This window comes from Scomber scombrus, chromosome 1 (genome assembly GCF_963691925.1).
Source record: "Scomber scombrus chromosome 1, fScoSco1.1, whole genome shotgun sequence".
Classification (NCBI taxonomy): domain Eukaryota; kingdom Metazoa; phylum Chordata; class Actinopteri; order Scombriformes; family Scombridae; genus Scomber; species Scomber scombrus.
Genome location: NC_084970.1, coordinates 17,979,566 through 18,000,711, shown reverse-complemented (window position 1 = coordinate 18,000,711; position 21,146 = coordinate 17,979,566).

The following is a 21,146-nucleotide window of genomic DNA, read 5'->3' as shown; positions in this document are numbered from 1 at the left end:
GCGCAATCTGCCCTAAGGGACTATAGAAAGGATGTGTATGTGTTTGCTCACACACGCACACCTGCGAGTGCACATTTGCACACATTCATGCCATCTCTTTCGCTCCATACCAAAAAGAAAACCCTAATATCAGAGAAATCCTGAAACAGCAGCTTTATGGCTGCAGACTTGCACAATCAAAGGCGACAATTCCACTGGAGAATGAGAGAAAGAAAAGAAGAAATTAAGGAAAAAGAAGGGGAGACAGAGAGAAACAAGGACAGGAGAAAGGGAGTGGGAAGTGAGAGATCAATCAAGAAGCTGAAAGAGAGAGGCAGAGAGTATTGCCTGTCTGAGCTGTCATTATACAACAGGCCTCCATTATGGAGCTACAGCAGAGAAAAGAGCACATCTCCTCCTGACCTACCTTACTCTCACTGTCTTACTCTCACTGTCTTACTCTCACTGTCTTACACTTACACACACACGCACACGCACACACACACACACACACACACACACACACACACACACACACACACACACACACACACACACACACACACACACACACACAGCAAAGAGAGCAGTCTTATTGTCTTTTACCTTGTGTGGCTTTAAATGATACAGCTGTGTATGTGAGTGTGCATGTGTGTGCACACCTTATTATTCATCCCTCACCTCCTACCTCTCTTCCTCTCCTCTGCTCGCTCTGTATTCAACCCCCCCCCCCACTCCCAACCTGCCTCCCAGCAGCTTGCAACAAAAAACACAGATTTCAAAAGACCAGCCGGCATCTCTTCCCTCTCTTCACCTTCTCTTTTATTCTCCAGCGTGCCCACGCGCGCACACACACACACACAGCCACAGAGAAACAGGGTGTATCTTGAGAGTAGGCACGAGCTGAGATGATTTTCTCTCCTCCTCCCTGCATCCGACTCACCCACCCCAACAGCGCCATTTCCTCTGTCTGTTAATTACATAGCAGCTGTGGTAGGGGTTGCTGGGGATGTGTGTTTGTGCGTGTGCGTGTGCGTGTGTGCGTGCGTGTGTGCGTGTGCGTGTGCGTGCATGCGTGTCATCTGGGGAGTGTGTGGCTGTGTTCTCTGAGACACCAGCGTGGGCGTGTGACAGAACAGTCCGGTTACGCTTCACAATGCTGCTTAGAAAGAGTGAACACACACATGCAGAGAGACACATACACGCAAACACACATAAGAGCCTTCTGTCTGTGTCTCTGGCTCTTTGTGGTCCATGCCCCACGAGTCAAGCTGCTGTCTGTATGGCTGTGCCCTCTGTACCCTCTTGCTTAGGGGGACACAGCCCTGCCGCTCCCTGCCCTGATGAGAGGGCCAGCTTCAGCCCCAGCCCAGCTGTTTGACTTAGAGGAGGCAGCGAGTCAGCTCTGACTCACCATCCTCATCATCATCACCATCACCAGGTCCTGTTGACTGTCTTATAATCAACCTCTCCTGCTATGGAGAGACAGGGAGAGATGGCAGAGTGGTATTTCCAAGCAAGGCAGGGAGATGTGACAGATGTTGCAGAACACAAATGAACTCAAAACATAAACAGAAGCAAGAGGAGCTGCTATGGAGCTTATCATAGTTTCTGCACCTGTGATGTTCTTCGGTGTACCTTAAGCCACACAAACAGATTCATTCACACACACAAATACTCACACATACACAAAGAGCCTGCATGTCTGACAGAACTGGACAAATTGTATTATGAGCTCTCAGTGACTGGGGACAACACTGTATATTATATTTCAGTGTTTTATCTTTTTTTCCAACTTATTCCCTCCTTCTCTCACTCCTTTTCTCTCCCTCCAGAAGACTTCACTGGAGACGAGCACTGTTTTGCTGGTTCCCCTACATACACTCATCACTTCATCCTCGGTTCAACCTCTCTCTCTCCTCTATTCTCTCTTTCTCTCTGTGATGTACTCTGCTGGGTTGTGTTTGCCTAATTAGCACTCCAAGTGCTCTGTATGGGCTCTGACTCCCAAGCGGCTCCACTGCACACACGCACACACAAACGCACAGACAGCACCCACTTGACTTCCATAGCAGGGTCCAGTTGCTGAGAGTTGCCCTGTTGTAATCTTGTAATTGGTATAATTGGTGTGTGTTCCTGCTCGTACATGTGTGCGGGTCTCTGAATGTGTTGATGTCTGATGAGTGAACCTTTTTTCCTCTAGGAGAGTAAAACCACCTACCATCACCATGGCCACACATCTCGGTAAGTAACCACAAAGACAAGGTTTCTATTGGCCAAGTTCACAGAGCTGAGACTCACAGTATCCATACTCTTTTAAGTATTTGATCAGTTATTTGTACAATAGGAACTCATCATAAAATTGATTTTATTATAAAATAAGACATTTAAGGGTCAACCAGGCAGTTGGTCTTCTTTCTCAGAGTAAGACCTCAGTCAATTTAAGCGTTGGTATTGTTTGGTTATTAGTTAGACCAGCGGAATGTGGGCAGTTGTGCAGAATCATGCCTATGATAAATGGTCTATACTGACAAATGAATGGCCCATTCTTTCAAAAGCAGACATCCTCATGACTTCTCTAGTCCACACAGGAAATGTCTATACATCAAGAGTTCATTTAAAGATAAGAGCTGCACAATTAATGTTGGTTCCATATAACATGGGCTTAAGAAAGGCTGGTATTCACATTCAAAAACCACCCCCAATGAACAACATGACAGTAAATAAATAAATATATATATAGTAGGGGTGGGCAATTAATCGAAAAATAATCGAAACCGACATTTAGAAACTCTAATCGACTTAATCTTGCTCATGTCAACTGTTGCCATGACAGTAAACTCCAGTGATCATTTTAACCCAAACCATGATCTTTTCATAGTTCTAATCAAGTGGGTTTAAATCCTAAACTAGACATTAACCACAGCGTCACACCTTAAAATATCATTATTTTCACTCCCTATGTGCGAAAATATCACAAAATATCGTGTGAGGGCAGTGTAAAATACAAAAAAAAAGAAACTGTGAAAATACATAATCGTTCATTAATTGTAATCAAGGTTAAAAGTTCAATTAATCGTGATTTTGATTTTTGCCATAATACACATAATATACATACAATAATAATACTAATAATATATACAGTACCAGTCAAAGGTTTGGACACACTCTCCCATTCACATCAATGATAAAGTGTGTCCAAACTTTTGACTGGTACTGATATATATATATAACATTTTTCTATCTAGTGCTATGTAAAAGGCAGCCAATAGCTTCCAATTGGAATATATTTTTTTTCTATGAATTGATTCATGATAAATATTGTCAGCAGGTGGCAGTGCAAAGGGGAACCACATATGGTTGATGTGAAAGTGAGATAAGAGACAACACATATGGAAGATGTGAAACAGAGATATAAACAGAAATCTAAAAAAGAACAGTACCCAAAATGGATACCCTTTAGTTATGCAAATACCAGCCAGATAGAACAAGACTAGCTGGCAACTAGATCTTCAGTAGGAGCATGTTTAACACAGCAACTGTGGCCTTCACCAACACAGGCATGTAGCTCTGTCCATGAGCTGATTAAAACACTTGGCCACAAAACCTACTTCACTTCTTCAGGCACATATCTGATCTTGCTCTCATACACAAGGCAAGCTAACAAACAAACACACACAATATGACAGTCAGCTGATATAGCAGATATCTTGGAGACAGAGACAGAGAGAGAGAGAGAGAGAGAGAGAGAGAGAGAGAGAGAGAGAGAGAAAGAGAGAAATGCAAACAGAGAGACATGTTGAAGAGAGATAGAAGCAGACACACATAGACGGGAAAAAGAGATGATGATGTGATAGCAAAAGAAAAGGCCTTTGTTGAAGAGTAGCCTGTAGCACAATGCTGAGTTATACTGTGAGTGTGTGACTGGAGAAACCACAAAGACAAGACAGATAGACACAGACACACGCATGCACAGTACATGATATGTGCAGAAGTACACACACACTAAAAAATGCTGAATGAAAAAGACTATGTGGTGAGGGCAATAGTCAAGTATGGTCAGTATTGAGTGTGTGTATGATTCTCTTATCGACTGCTCTCATGTTGCCTGTGTTGTGTTTGTTTGGCCAGTGCTTATCAGGCCCTGGGGTATGACAACGACAGCAGCAAACATCAACTACACAAACATACACACACATTATCTAAAGGTATCTACAACACGGTTTGGTCTGGTGAATGTAGCAAGACTGACTCCTCTGAATGAGAATGTTTACTTTGTTTTTTCCTCAACAGTTTCACTCTGACAATTGTATCCAAGTTGAAGATTGAGAATACAAACAAAGTTAACATAGTGGAAAAAATACCGGCTCTTACGTCACTGCTCAGCACTTGTGCTATGTGCAGTCTGAATGAAGTCACACAGGGTACAAAAGAAGCATGGCTTTAACACAGTTCATGGACTGGGTCTTGAAGCATGGGACACACCACCACAAAGAAAGAGCAGCGTGACTTTGCTTAAAGGACCAGTGTGTGGGATTTAGTAGCATCTAGAGGTTAGGTTGCAGACTGCAACCAACTGAATACCCCTCCCCCTCCCCTTCCAAGTGTGTAGGGAGAGTGTAATGGCGCTTTTCCACTACACCGTTCCAGCACGACTCGCCTCGACTCGCCTCGGTTCTTTTTGCGTTTCCACTAGGGAGAGTACCTGGTACCTGATACTTTTTTAGTACTTGCTCTGGTGAGGTTCCAAGCCAGCCAAGCCGGTACTAAAATGTGACATCGACACACTGCTGGCCGCTGATTGGTAGTTGTCGCTGGAAGAGTCATGAGCCGTCCCACACAAGAATCAAACCCAGCATTTTTAAATACCGGCAGCAGCGTTACAACCATAGTTACAGCCATACGGCTCAATTTTCTTGCTTTGTGTGTGACAAAAAGCCTCATACAGCAGCAAGTACACCACTGCCTCAATGTCCTCCATCGTTTATGTGTTTTGTGTCGCGTATAAAACAAAGTCACGGCAGTTTCGCGGAGCCGTGCTATGACGACCCCGCCCATGTTGAGTAGGTACTTTTTTGTAATGGAAAAGGAACCGTGCCGAGGCGAGGCGAGCCGAGGCGAGCCGAGTCGTGCTGAAACTGTGTAGTGGAAAAGCGCCATAAGGTCACTGTGAAACCCACAAAAAACGTGAAAGGCTCTCTCTAGAGTCAGTGTTTGTTAGGCTATTGTAGAATGTAGCCAGTGATGCAATATGGTGGGCTCTGTGGAAGAGGACCCGCTCCTTATGTAAACATACAGGGCTCATTCTAAGGTAAGGACAACACAATGATTCTTATTTTCAGGTGATTATACACTAATTAAAACATACTTATGAATACTGTATTTAATTTTTGTCAAGTCTGTACTTCTTAATGCCACTAAATCTTACACACTACCTTAAACTCAGGAAAGTTAAAACTACAGCCAAAAATTAAAGGTGAAAATGCGGAAAATCCTGCATCGTACTGAGTCTCATTAAGCAGACAATTGGCTGTAAAATGTGCAGAACATACAGGCAACCAATTCGTCGAAAACAGAGGAAAAACTGTTTCCAAAAATGAATTGTGCTAAAGCTTCCTAGCATATTTGATTTGATTTTCTGGCGTGAATGGGTTGCGCCCCAACACTGCTAGCTCTTGAGTTGCAAATGTCAAATGACTTAAAAAGACTGAGGGGATAGACTTGAGCATAGGAGGGCCTCCACCATCATCGAAAGCTACTTTTTTTTGTTTTCCACAATACCAGCCCTTTCAGTAGAGTAAAACAAATGTTTAACATAGCATGACAGCAGAAGCGCCAATCCTTTTTTATTTGCATAATAAACAGGTAAATTCCTCAGAAGTAAAGGGGCAAATCAGGTGACTAGCTGTTAACATCTGCCTGCCACACCCGCGCGCACACACACACACACACACACACACACACACACACACACACACACACACACACACTAGGGCTGTCAACCTTCCTCTTCAATCCCATTCGAATTTCATTCCTTATTTTTTTTTAAATTCGAATAATATTCGAATTTTTAATGTTAATATTTAGCCTATTATGTATTACTATGTAGGTTACCTATACAGTGTAGAGCATGTGGTTGTTATACGTTTTGACCAGTAGAGGGCGTTGCGATGTAACCAGTAAACATTTTATACCAAAAGTCAGGTGATATTTTTCTTACTAGGTAAATAATAATTATGCTCATGCACAAAATGAATAAAGTTAAATTGTTTTTAAACAATGTGAATGAGCATTTTGAGTAACACAGTCATCTCATTTTTTCTCCCAGCTTCTAACAATGAATTAAGCAAAGACTGCATTATTTACACAACTTATCTGTTCACAGTGCTCTTTATTGGCAACTTTGCCCAAAAACAAAAACTTCCCCACACATCCCCTGGCTTATCCTTCGCACTTGAAAGATATTTTCTCAGAATAGTAATCCCATTAAAACTTGGGTGAAATAATTGTATACAAAAATAACTCAAAGTGCGCGCATACAAAAATAACTCAAAGTGCGCCGCTTATGGTGGTAGTGGTAACAGTATAATAATAGGCCTTAACATTTCAAACATCACAAATACGTTTTTTATCTCTAAAGATTGTTAGCCAAAAACACCAGGCGATCCACATTTCCAGGGTCTAGTGCAGAGCGTTTTTTATTTACTATCATCCCAGCCGTGGAAAAAACCCTTTCTGCTCTAACTGAGGTGCCGGGGATGCTCAAGTAGCGCCGTGCCAGCTGGGCGAGGTGGGGGTACTTGGCTCTTGACATCTTCCACCACCTCAATGGGTTGCTGTCGGTGGGTAATGGGGTCTCAGTCTCGTACATCTGCATTTCTTGCAGAAGCACAGTTCCAATATCCAAAGTACCACCTGGGCCAGCATTTTGGGGATAAACATCCCCAAAAAGGGACCCCATAGCACTGAGAGCGGTTTTCTCTGAGTGCTGTGTCTCCGTAGCTGTGCCTGCTCCCTCTTCATCCTCCACATGTTCTTCATCCTCCGCAATCAAACTCATCTCTCTGTGTACTTTATCACGTACCTCCTGCTGTTGGTCTCGGGCCAAATGAATCAGCCGATGGAAACGCGGGTCGAGGTAGCTAGCAGTATTGAGCAGCATGAAGGCATCTTTGATATGACTGTAGCGCATCTCGAGGTCGGCGGAGATCTTTGTTTTCATGTCATTGAGTGCTTGCAGATCGCCGGTAGATGGCTGAAGATGTGACATAAGCACATACTTAAGGGGGAGAACGGCTGATGCGGTTGGGAATCGATCAGTTGATAACGCCTCAGTGGCCACTTTGAAAGGCTTTAGCACTGCTCTCACCTACAGAAAAAACATAAATAAGAATACTTGATGACTAAATACCGAAGTATTTCCAAACGGGGCTTTTTAGGTTGCTTGGAGTCCAAACCACTCTCACTGCTTCCGAGTTGGGCTCTGAACTTTCTGCCATTTCGTTTTTCTCTCTGTGCAAGTGCGACTCCTGTGACTTGTCCCTGTCCCTGTCCCTGACCCGTCATGCAGTGCGCCCACTCGCAAAGCAGCCGCTGTTGTGTTTTTTTCCCACAGTCGAATATTAATTTTCACAATCGAATCTCCATTTAAAAAAAATATTCGAATATATATTCGAATTTAGAATATTCGTTGACAGCCCTAACACACACACACACACACACACACACACACACACACACACACACACACACACACACACACACACACACACACACACACACACACACACACACACACACACACACACACACACACACACACACACGGTAGGGGGTGTGATTGGTCTAATAAGCAGCAACACAGAGCTATCAGGACGCTTTGCTCTCACACGCGCTGCATTGATAGTCACACAACACAAACACACGCGCGCACTCTTGCTCGCTCGCTACAGAGTCTGGGAGATTGTATATAATTTATGGGCGTCAGGGACCCGCTATCAATATGCGGGACACTCCCGGAACATCAGAGTTGGGATGTCTGCACTAAAGCAATAACTAGCGCTATAAGGGTATTTGTAACACCAGAAATGCTACTGTTAGGATACAGTTAGGACACTGTTAGGACAGTTAACACACTTAATTGTTCAGGGATGGCTATTGACATTAGGCTGTTTTAATTTGGTTTTTGCTTTATTGTGAACTTGAATATCATCTAATATGAAGAGTGCACACTGCAGTTGCAAAAGGGTCACTAGGCCTACATGATTCCTTTGTTTACAATAAGTTTCCAATTGACTGCTGAAACAAGTTATTGTTACATTATATTGCTAATAAATTATTTAATTTTGACAATACGGCCTTAGTGTGGTACATTGCAAACAACTGATGGAGATTATATCACTCATGATTAGTCTAAAAATGGCATGGGCATCTGTGCTAAAAGGACCCAAAAAAAAGGATTGAGAATCGAATTGAATCGAATCAAATCAAATTGTGACCTTAAAATCGAATCAAGGATTTGGAGAATCGTGACACCCCTAGTTAACACACATACACACACAAGGTGTTAAGCAGCTTCATTTGTGAAATATGGAGCCAAAAGCAGTAGGCATTAGAAAAGAAAAATCATGAGCCATAGGAAGATTTTGGCTCTCTGGTTCTCTACTTGACAACTTCCTCCATGCCGTTCTACCTGTGAATCCTCTGCCTGTCTATCCACCCAACCTTATGTCTGTCTTTCTTTCAGATAAATGTTTTATGGCTTGTTTGTTCAGCTGTCTTCACTGGTCATCACATTTAAAGCTTACTTTTACTACCACTTTTTACACCCAGCAGGGGACGCTTGGACACACACAATCGCTTACACTTATTCACTTCATCCCAAAGGGAAAAGTCCTTAAACAGAGACCAACACCACAAAATCTAACAGACATGCCTAGAGAGAAGCTTGGAAAAAAAGGAGGAGGAGAGACAGAGAGGGAGAAAGTGGGAGGGAAAGAGAGAAGCTGACAGAAAAGGGAGAGAGAAGTGGGAAAACCTTCATTTCCTAAACATCCTACAGTGGTTTCTCTACCATCACACAGGCAGACCACACAGCAACCCTACTCTGACACACAAAAAGAGCGGTGTGTGCACCCACATTTTCATACCACCTCAGGACATTGTTGTAATGCTAGTCAAATCCAAGCCTCGCCCAGTCAAACACATCCCATTCTCTCCATTTGGGAACTATGTAAACCCATGCAAAGGCCTCTCTACAGTCTGTGCTATTCAAAGCTATCAATGTGGGCTGTTGATAAGGAAATGCAAAGTGGGTCACCTTTAACTCCAGGCTCCTTGTGTAAACAGTGTGGGGAGCTGCTTGGGACTCTCCTAATCACTCTCTAAACAGAGCCAGGTGCTGTTGCCACAGACAAACTGTCACCAACACTCTGCTCAACACAGCTGCCGTCTAGCCCCCAGACACTCACAGCACTGCAGGCTACCACAGCATGACAAACAGCACAACGACACCTGAAAACCTGCCAACCTAGTACAGGCGCTATCACAGTATAAGAGTTCGACAACTTTTAAATGGCACATCACAAGCAAGAAATTCTGTTCCGTGGAGCTAGATTTGCATAAGTAATCTTACACTCTTATCATGTGCTCAATGATCAGACATGTGTAAGTCTGTGACAAGAGAGGATAAATCCACCTTAAGTCCCTAAGTCACAGTTTTTAGTACTTCTGCCAATGGGGTTATGTTTGTTCCTTTGAATTAGTTTGTCTCTTTATAAGTAGGAACTTTGATAGACAGGCAATGTTTTATGCCCTTACTATGAAACTCACATCAAGATCATTCTGAACCCGTGGGAAATGTTTGCAGGTGGAGGAACCCAAACTGAACTGCAAGTTCTGTTATGGTTCACAAAAACCGTAATATTTTGACAGAACAATATTTTAAATGACCACACAGTAAACAGTAGTATAAAAGTGGCATCTTATGGGAAAAGTGGCAGCAACACTGTGCTCCATCTTAAATATGAAATAATGCAGACTATATCACACTGCCTCCATCAATAATTTGTTCAGCAACAAGACACTGGACACACAGGTTTCCTCTGGTACAGTAGTAGCAGTCTTGTGAAGAAGAAAACATGTTAGCAGCATTAACATATGCTGATGTTTTCAGGTGCAAAGTTTGTAAAGTAATGCATGAGTTTGAAATAAAGCAGCCAGACAGTGTGTCTGCAGCTTATTCATTTAGACACACAGTATGCATGAACAAAGTCTTACACATGTTGAGCACTTGTTCTCCTTCCATTACTTTAATGTATTTTTCATTTTACTTTTATGTGGTTTAAGTTAACATCCATGCCATAAGACAAAATTACTTGTAGCTCGATTATCCTGTAGCAGAAACTGATCCTAACCTTGCAACAACCCCTCTGACAAACTCACAGTTCTGCCCCACAGACTTGGTGAAATGTTATTAGTCATTACAATAACACGTTTGGCTTACCCTGTTCTGGGAAAACTTGAAATTGTTAAGTTACTAGCAATTATCTTGCACGAAATCAAAGTAAGAGATCCCAGATATGAAAATAAACGCAGAGATGGTATCTTTATTAGGGGTTTTCTACTGCGGTCTGTGATCACACAATCTGTGATACCAATGCATACTGAAGAGGAAAGCCACTAATAAAAATTAAAACCCACGGTTAAAAGTTGCTTTCACTCTCTTCAGTCAGTAAGAGAATGAATAGCCACATCAAAGATGATGTACAAAGTTTGTTTACATCAGTAATATCTACAAACACTGAGGTTAAACAGGACTATATTTGAATTACGATTGGCTAAAAACACATAACGCTTAACGATGAGAGATTAATCTATGGAAACTATCTCACGTGGATGGGTCAAATCACAGGTTAAGTGTTCATGCAGGAGTTTCCTGTATGAAAGATGTAACAATAGTGCAGTGGTGTCACTGGCTGCCGTCAGTGGTAGAGGTGAGGCCTCACTTTGACCTCAACTGAGGATAAATCAAAAATACAACAAAAAACATTCAGCGCACATGTCCACTATAGCTTAATCAGGATCATGCTCTGGATCAATCATATGCCACCTAAAAGAAATAAAAAGGGACCACAAACAACCCACTGGGTAAAGATAACGATGGTTGAAATCATATGAAATTATTATGCATTTGTATTTAAATACATTAATATTACATGTTAACATAAAAAATAAATATTCCAAACTCTTATTCTTGACGTGTGTATTATTCATAAATCCTATTCATTTTTTAACCATCTCTCTTACTGTGTGAGTGACATGATGGAATATTGTGTAGACCACATCTCCCATTGTCTTCCACTGTCAATTGATGACAATAAATGTATCCCCTCATTATTTTTTTTAATGTTGCCACAGTGTATTTTTCTGTACCTGGCCCTGCTGTGGGCCATTTCTGGATCTGGTGTGATGAACCAGGCTGTAATCCATGTAAGTAACAGTAAAATATAATGGATTATACACTGCACTGATGCCAAAAATGACAGCACAGGGCTATGTTACATGGCACAGATGCCCATGTAATGAATCAGTGGCTGTTAGAGGCACAGGGAGGACAGTCTCACCATATTAAAAAACAAAACAAAAAAAAACCAGGAGGCTCTAATTCCCTGCTCTTGCAGTTAGGGCTAACGTTATCAGCAGCTAAAACACACAACAAGGCTGCTTCTGGCTGCAGATAAACTCAACCCGCAGCACAGTGTGTTCAGTAAAGCCTGTTGCTTCACTGCTGTGTTTGTAGACCGTATTTTAAACCCGAGAGGTGTGTGATGAGCGTGATGCGTGATGAGTGATGCGTGTGCGTGTGTGTGTGTTCTCTACTGAAGCAGCTGTTGTACGAGCCTGCAGTTCAGAGAAGTGAAGGAGCGCGTGGGAAGTGATTCAACACGGTCCACCTGCCAAGCGCACGCGCGTGCATGCGTGCACACACACACACACACACACACATACACACAAAGGGTCAGATCCTTCACCCGAGGGCACCAAATGGTCAACATGTGTCACTATCTCAGTCAGAGTCACACTTGGTCAGAGAAAATGTCCCTTTCAAAGATCAGCGCCGCCGCTCTGAAGAAGCAGCCCTGACCAGACGCTCTCCAATCATTATAAAGCAGCCAGCAGGACTGGAGAACAACAATTACTAACCAAGTAAAACCAACAATACAGTTTTATATAAATGGCCTATGCAGAGACCCTCTGCACTGTGCAATGTTACAAGAAGTTAATTTGAGGTAGTGGGGGTCGAACGCAAGTCCTTAATCTGCAGTTTAAAACGTCTGATGATCGTCTGAAAATGCTTAACAAAACAGCATATAAACTCTGAATGTTTTTTTTTAAAACGGCTTAAATCGCCAACTGAATGTACCGGAGTCTCCCTTTCTTTCTCTTTCTGTTGCACTCTTTCTCTCTCTTGTTTCTTTCACAAATTAAAAAAAACACACACACACAAACACACGAACACACGCGTGCACACACAAGGGCTCGGCACCAACCTTCGAGAAAAAAAAAAGAAAAAAAACTAGCACCCGTTTCCTCGATATCGTAATGACTTCCTCAACAAAAACCTCGCCGTATGCTCGCTCGTGTCCACAAACAACCTCCGGGTTTGAAAACATAACTACAGATTTACACATAATCACTCACCGCAAACAAGTGTGGGCTATTCCAGTGTTAATAAATGAGTAATTTTCTCCCTCCGTCAGCGGTGAAAACGCGGATCCATCCCTCCGTCGAGAACAGAGACTCTGCACTTCTGTTGTCACGCAGAAGCTCCGACGCCTAGCGAGGCCACAGGGACGGAGCAGAGCAGAGCGCCGGGGAGAGGAGGAGAGAGGCGGCCGGCTGCTGGGAGCCGGGAGGTGGGGCTTGCTCTCCGACAGACAGAGAGACAGACAGGCAGACACGCCGGAGGGGGCGGGGGGTAGAAGCACCTGCTCCCCCCGTCACGCCTCCAGTTCACAGGGCTGACCCGCATTGTCTCCCCAATGGAATAATAGCCTAGAGAATGTCCCATCCATCCCCAACCAGGATGGAGAGAATCACTTCCTGTTCCTGAAGAAATACCATAAGCAAATTTGGGTCCAACTTGTATTTATCTGCATGTCCAATATGACAAATAAAAGAATATATAGCAATTTTACATTACCATTATTAAATTCACATTATAATGTTATTAATGATCGAATTGTGAATTTATTACTATTTGTTTTATAAATACTCCATTTTCATGTTCTCCAAGTTTTTTTTTGTCATGCCATGCCAATAATCAAAAGCATATTTGACTGGAACTGCAACAATCTAAATTAAGGCAATGCACAGCATGAAATTGTGAATGACTGAATTGATGAACTGCTAGGCCTACTGATTTATTACAGATTTGTAATTTTACCACCCAGCTGTATCAGCAGTTTTTTAAATCTTAATGTAGTCACTTCATGCCAAAAGATTTCCTTACTCTTGAGAATGATCATGTCTTGTGTGTAGGATGTTCAGTAGGATGTTTACAGTAACCATTCTGTGCATTATTGAATTTTGGCTACTATACATTTGAACAAACAAGACATCCATTATTCCTGCAGTGGATTAATTATGATACTATCTCCAAAAGTATGTGATAGATTTTAATGGTCAAATGATTCAATGGGCTCTTCATATTAGGCTGAAAGTGCATCTTAAACCTAGATTTTAATCACAGTTTTCAATAACCAACACATATTAGGAAAATTATCCATTTGTTATAGAACTTAATAACGTTACAAATGATCAAACAGTAGGACCATAGGTTAATAAAAATAGAGAAGGTAATTCCATCAAATGTCCACAAGGGGACAGCCACCCACCAAAAGCACGCTAAAGCCTCAGCTGACAACCTCTACCCCTGTCTGGTTTATCAATGGTTTTACTGTGGATTAGATACCAGCGACTGCACAGGCTGTAAAATCAAAGCCACACTTGTAAGCAGTAAAGACAGGGTGTCCTCCCAAAGCCATGGATGAAAATGAGGATTAAGCAGGTGATGGCTGGGGAGGAAGTGGGGATGAGGCCCTTTTCACATTGTGCTGTAAATTGCTAATTGCTGTGATGCATTGGATCAAATGCAAGCCTAATTATGTACTGTGGGTCTCCCGCCACAGCCCGCACATCCGTGCTAACAGAAGGCTCATAGCACAGCAGAGCAGAGAAAAGAAACACTATCCTCCACCAACACACACAGCGTTACCTTTTAGGCTTCATGGCCCGCTTTCTTTTATGTGAGCAAGTGCATGCGTGTGCATATGTGTGTATGTGTGTGTGCAATTGCGCAGTGCGATGCCTGCGTGTATTGTCTTTCATCCAAGTGATAGTGTATCGCTCACCTCTATTTGACCTGCAAGAGAGAGAGTGAGAGAGAGTAGGCAGACAAGGTATCCTGACTAACGATGCAGCACAGAGACCTCAGTCTTTGATCTGCCTGCTGTTTGTACACATGCCACCCCCAGGACAGCTCTCTGCACACTAAGGGAGCCCCCTTCTGTTCAATTAGTCAAAGAATCAGTCATTAGAGTATGAAAATGTCTTCGTTGACTCCGAAATTTTTAGTCAATTAGTCATTTTTTATGGTTCCTTTTTTTGAATCACTAATCACTAATTAGCTATTAGTCGCTTTTGGTGATTAGTCATTGCAATTAGTGATAAGTCATTACTAGAAAATGATAACCACATCTCTGGCATCACAATAATATCCACAAATATGTTTTGTTCTTTAGTAAGCATCAAATCTCTTCTGCATGACTTAATTTGTGGAAAAAAAATGTTCAATTAAATTGAATGGTGTATTTGTCAAAGAAATGCTGTGATTATTAGTTAGTATTAGTAAGTATTTTTGGACAGCCCTACTAGACACACACACACAAGCCCACTAACTTCATGTATGCTCATCAATGTTGCTGTATTCCCACTGCAAACTAAGAACTATGTAATTAACATATGACCTAAACAGTCTGAAAACAGCTTTAAAACGTTTGACCCATTTTAAAAACTCCACAGAGTTTAAAACTCCACAGAGTTTTTAAAGATTTATGTTTTCATTCTTTCAAAAATGCACATTTGCACTGTGAATCTCCCACAATGAGCTTTTGCCTAATTACTGTCCCTCCTCTCAGTTGCAGGTGCACTACTGTACAACGATGGCAGTCTGCAGGGTATTCCTCTTCTCCTCCTCCCAGCCTCTTTCACAAGCCCTTCTTCTTTACCTCCTCCACCTTCTTTCTTTGATACTAAACGCCCCCCAATCCAACCATCCCTCATTGATTTGACTACTTGCCATTTCACATCCTCGCTCCTAACATTTCCTCCTCCTCCTCCTCCTCCTCCTCCTCTTCCCTATCTCCGCAGCCTTTACTTCTCTATGCTCACTCTCTGTCTTTCTGTCTCTCTTTCTCTCTCTCTCTCTCTCTCTCTCTCTCTCTCTCTCTCTCTCTCTCTCTCTCTCTCTCTCTCTCTCAGCAGCAGACCTGGCCTAAGGCATCGTTAGCTTAATTTAATAAAGGGGCTTAAGCTTTTGAGAGGCTTTTGAAGGATCTGACTGCTGTTACATTCATTACAATCTATCAGCCACTAGAGACACAGCCTTGTTGCATGGCTGAGGAAGAGAGTGTGTGTGTATATATATATATGTGTGTGAGTGTGTGTAAGAGGGGTTGTAAAAAAAAATTAGTTCTAATTATTAAAGCTAAGAGAGAATCCCACACCTTGTGAACTCACTCCTGCTCTACTTCATCCACATCTTATGCATGCTTGTATGCATATTGGAGGGGGGTAGAGGGGCATCTAGTGGATGAATTGCCTTGTACCATGAAAGTATGTATGCTTCAATCCCTCTCGGCATCTAAAAAGAATGGTTCCTTCACCTCCTTTTTGAACTCCCTCGCTCCTCTTGAAGACAAATGGCACCAACTCCCCCCAACCTCCTGCCTTGCCTCCATTATATGGACAAGTGGCAGCTCTTTTAGCCCTCATCATAGGGAGAAAACACTCAGAAAGGATGACTAGAAAAAAGTTTAACCCCCCCACCCTATGGACATCCTGCCTGGGCCCCATTTTGCGCTCAGCCATATATCTTGGGCTTTGCCTCCTACATCCATCTCCCGCACAGTACCTCAGCAAACCAGCGATCCAAACAAGCAAAACAAAATACAGAAGAAAACCAGTGAGCTTTGCCTACATCTGTGCATGTACAAGTATATTTGCACTTTTAAGTGTGTGTGTTAGGGCTGGAGGGCATATGCTATATCTCTGGGGTGTGTGTTCCATATTCTTCACTGGCAGATATTAAATTAAGGCAATACAGGTAATTAACATGCAGATCAGATGTCAAATGGAAGACATAAGAGGGGCTATGCAAAGTGACAGAATCAGCAAGAAAGAGGCAAAAGGAAAAAAACAGAAAGAAACAGTAAGGAAGTGGATAAATAACAAGGAAGAGCAATGCCCTGCACTGTTATTTACCTCTTGACCCACACAGCTGCGCACAGCTGTCCAACACATAATGATACCAGCAAAAAGACTGCACCAAGAGATAACAAGATTTTGAATGTGTCCGTACTGTAATCCTATGCCTCAACCCTAGTTACAAAATTGAAGTTTAAGGAAGGAAATACATTGTGAAGCTTTGTCATAACGAGGGGTCAACCAGAGGTGGTGACAACATGAAACGTTATTTATTTACTAGTTTATCAGGCACATATATGTAATCTAATGCAATTCAACATGAATTAAATATCATAAACATGATACTGTTAACAAAACCTACTGTATAACTGAGTCCTCGGAATAAAACACCAGCATACATAAGTGTGATATCTGTCTATGAAATTAAGAAAATGTTTAACAAAATACGGATAAAAGAGCCATCCCCACAGGGTTTTTGTACATAACATTTTTCAGATGGCATTACCAAGAACAACAAGTAGACTGAGATATCTTTGACCCAGACCAAACTCTCACAGCCAAACCCAACCAGACAACTCTGACTGACAGCCACACAGGACCAATCACAAGACAGCTAATCCTTCAGCCAGTTAGATATGCAGGGGTTGTGTTTATGGGTGTGGCATAGAGGTGAAGACTTGAGGTTAGATGAGTGTTGCGCTGTAATCTATTTATTTACTTTACATGGTTGTAAATATGCTGTTTATCTGCCGATGCCCTTATTTGCATATAAACATCTGCGGCACCATATGGTGAAGCTCCAATGGTGTAAAAACAGGGCATAGGCCATGGAAAAAAGAACAGAGAAATAAAACAGTTTAGAAAAATGAGATGTGTGGAACAAACATAGGTTAAAGCAGGCAGTAGGGAGGAAGTCTATGGATTGAACATGCTTGGCTGTGTTTTCTCCTTGCTATCCTCCTTGTATCCGGGTGTCTGTGTATGTGTGTGAGCAACAGGGGAGTGCGGTGAGGCCTATTAACAGACGTAGTGGTAATAGGCAAGGGGAGCCAGGATGTGTCTGAGCCACTGACCTGCCCATTAGCTCTCTCCACTCCGCTAAGCCCTCACATCGATCACCCAGCCACACATCATTGATCTGGAAAACCAGGCACGAGCGCACTACTTAGACATACCCTCTGTCTCACACGCCTCTCAGTATTCTCATGTACGTGTGTGTGAAGGAGAGAGAGAAAGAGGATGTGTGTGTGTGCGTGTGTGTACGTGCGTGTGTGTGCGTGCGTGTGTTTGTGTGTTTGTGGGAGGGGGGTGGTAAATGTGTGTGTCTATGTGTGAAACAGCTTTTGTGCTCTTGTGTGCTTATCTTTATGAATGTTAGACAGGCCCCTGTGTCTGAGTGGACACACGCATACACAGACACCCTTCATTACACATACAAAAGGGATGAGGAATTTAAAAGCCTGTTGTTAGATCATTCCTCCTATTATTCAAATGTATTCCACCTTCTCACCTTTCTGCTGTGACATAATTAACAATGTACACTCCTCTATTAGCCATGCTGTTGGCAGATAATTGTTAGCTGTCAGTGTGAATGTTCAGAGCACATAGACACCCTTAACCCTCTCAGCACTTTGCCCAAATATGCGCACACATACACAGAAAAAACACACACACATGATTACACACCTCACTGTACTATGTTTTGGCCTGAATACAGGTTGCAGCAACATCATAAAGAGTTACGTTTTTTATGGACTATATCTCAGCTAATTAGATCAAATTGTTTCCACCTCACTCTCAATGTAGATATGAAGCCCCCACTGCCCATGTTCATCAATAAAATGAACACCACACACACAAAACTAAAAAAAGTGAGAAAAGGAAAGAGATGCATAGGACTAGTGCAGATGGAGAAAAGGGGATGCACGTCAATCAGCAGTAGATGTGACTGTATGCAAAGAAGAGAGGAAAAAACATATACAAGCACCTGCAAATGTGTGTACACAAACACACCTTCTAACAGACAACATGGCAATCACTGGTAAAGTGCTACAGAATAGTAGGTTGCAACAAACAAAGTAATGAAAGAGATGAAACAGCTATCCGTTCAGAGCACTTTATTGTAAACAAGGACTTTGAGGTGTCACTGTGTTTAAAAGTAAGCTCTGATATTCTTTGTTCTCAATGTGTTCAATGTAACATGGAGGTTTATAGTAGTGCAGAGTATGGGAGTGTTGGTAGAAACTACAAAGAGTATCACGATTTGATTTGTGTACCATTTCTTATCAAATCAAAACATAACCCATAAAAACCCAACACACAGGCATCCCCCCACACACACCCTTTAACAGATGGCACAGGGATGATGATAGCCAAACCAATTATTTATCTAATTATGACTTACCACTTAACAGCATAATCTCCCCTTGCAATTGTTAGTTGTTCAAATAAGGGTTGGTTAAGGGGGTTATGCAAATCTAAACAAAATCGTTACACTTGCGGTGGGGTTAACAGGGACAACCCATTGTGCCCACTCGACTGGTCCACACTGAATATTTCTAACATACACACACTGGTATGTGTTGAGTATTGTTTCTCTGGTCTGGCTGGTAGATATGTTCACAAATGTATAGGATGATATATAGAGTGATAAATGTACAGGAAATGGAGAGAGGGAGGTAGAGAGAGAGCAGCCAGTGTGAGTTCAAGCCCATGCTAATAGGGTAATTGCATTGATTTCCATTTAGCTGCACTCTCTGATGTTATTTACAGCATTTAGCCTGACAAACAAGGCCTTTCTCTCCTCTCCCAGCTTGCTTTTAACCAGCTGTGACACGCTGTCAACCCCTTTTCCTCTATCCTCTGCCCCCCTCACCCTGTTCACAACTGCCAAAACAGCCAAATACATTATTAGGCCATTAATAGCAGTCATGCTTACACATCCCTCCACCCTTCTCCCTCCTGTTTCATTCCAGAATTGCAGTCCCTCCCTCCCTCTCTTCCTCTCAGGCCTGTTGGCATAGGCACTGAGCTGCTTTAAATTGGCCTTGTTTATGCAGCCGGCCAGTGACTGGGCTGAGGGTAATGGGTGGGACGGCTTTGTTTAGGTGGACCAAATGTCAAGGCCTTTACATGTTTAGTCAGTATGTATAGGCAGAGGGCCCCATCATAGCTGAGGTGCACTATCCTCTAAAAAGTTGCAAACTACAACTGGTATGTTGCGATGCTTTGTGTTTTCCAGCCGATATTTCTGCTATGAGAGGTATTAATTGATTGTGAAAAGAACAAAAGAGGAAGCTAAAGAAAGGTTTGTACTTTTCAATAATGCAAGTTAATTTGCATTTTGTGATCTAACGCAGCCAGTCCTTATGCAAACTATCTCCTTGCTCTCTCTGTCACAAAGTGAGTAATAGAATGTAAACACAATTACTTTTGGCATACATAAAATACACAACACTGCCTGACATTGCATGAAACATCCATCTAGTGTTGCGGTGCTGCTATCACAGTCAACAGGTAAGATCCCAACAGCCTTTAGAAGTCTACCTTCACTTACCTCTCTGTCTCACAATAATAGACTTTAAGAGAGAGAGGGAACGTGGCACTGATTAGCATGCAGCAGACAGAGCATTGTATTCGTGTTATATTAATGTGGTGGTCACGTCCCGGACACAGACAGACTGCATTAAGCTCATCATCACTCTTCTGCACACATCAAGGACTCTGCCAAGACCTGCAACCTACCACACTAGAGAAAGAGCAACAGGAGATGTACTAGATCTCTATGCTTGTGTTAAACTGTATGTACAGTATATGTCTACTTTTTCAGGCGAAGAGCAGGCGTGTCAATGGTGAGACAGTACAGGACATTGCTCTTTATGCTGCACAATGTATGTAGGAGTGTTCTGCGCGTTCATCGGTGACATATGTGCTCTGGGTTTTTGTGAAGAGTGTCCTCACATATGACTCATTTCATTCACATCCAAGGGCTGCGTGGGCAGTATAGTGGCTTGGTATTAACACGAGAGAGACACTAGTGTGTGCAAGTGTGCGTGTTATACATACATATGAATGTAACATATGCCATTCTATCCCTGCAGAACACACACACACTCGGTGGGATAAGCAATGGACTAGTCAGGATCCTTGAGACACACAAACATGGAGAAGCAGACGTTACAAAGCAGAAGCTCTCATCTCACCGCTAAGTAAGCAGGGAAAGGAGGAAGGGAAGATGAGGAGAGAATGAAAGGATTTAGGCTTCATCTGTGGATGAACATGCCATCTCCTCCTCCCTGTTAGCACAGATTCTCTCACTTCTCTTAACCTCTAATGGCTAATTCAACCCTCTTTTCAGCTCTGCCAGACTGCCCTCAAAACAACCACTGTCTTTGGACAACTGGGTTACTGATGACTGATACATGAAGTGTTTGGTAACACTCTTTACATTCCAAAGCAACATAAGCTTTGGCTATGAACATTAGAAACACATTCCTTAAGCCAAGCACACGCTTCTCACTCCTCCGACACACTTTCCGCGCATGCAGATGGTGTGTGTTTAAAACCAGCAGGGCAACGCAATGCATTTCAGTGAGTGTGCATGCTTTTATATCTGCGATATGTGTGTTAATATATGAGAGTGCATATCTGTGGATATGAGCGATCAATGTCTCACCTGG